Source organism: Dendrobium catenatum, unplaced genomic scaffold (assembly GCF_001605985.2).
Source record: "Dendrobium catenatum unplaced genomic scaffold, ASM160598v2 fragScaff_scaffold_853, whole genome shotgun sequence".
Taxonomy (NCBI): domain Eukaryota; kingdom Viridiplantae; phylum Streptophyta; class Magnoliopsida; order Asparagales; family Orchidaceae; genus Dendrobium; species Dendrobium catenatum.
The window spans coordinates 1,331,734-1,332,229 of NW_021319315.1; positions in this window are offsets into that span (position 1 = coordinate 1,331,734).

A 496-nucleotide genomic window follows, 5' to 3' on the forward strand; every position below is an offset into this window, starting at 1 on the left:
CCTGCCGACTACAGTTCTTCAGGCCTTTGTCGCCTACTATGGTCCTTCCGACCTCCATCAACAGACAACGGTCTTTCTGACTCCGGTCTCCTGCCGACTACGGTCTCCGGCCGACTACGGTCTCCGGCCGACTACGGTCTCCTGCCGACTACGGTCTCCGTCCGACTACGGTCTCCTGCCGACTACAGTTCTTCAGGCCTTTGTCGCCTGCTATGGTCCTTCCGACCTCCATCAACAGACAACGGTCTTTCTGACTCCGGTCTCCTGCCGACTCTGGTCTCCTGCCGACTCCGGTCTCCTGCCGACTCCGGTCTCCTGCCGACCACGGTCCTTCAGGCCAAACAAACCTGTATATGTAACTCTTACCATGTAATGCAATCTATATGATGTACATTTGCTACATCAATCCAAGGCCTTCTCCTAAGGAAGGGCCTCATTTGTAATCGACTACAAATACTAGTGGATTCATTCAAACCGGGCCAGGCCCCGTGGTTTT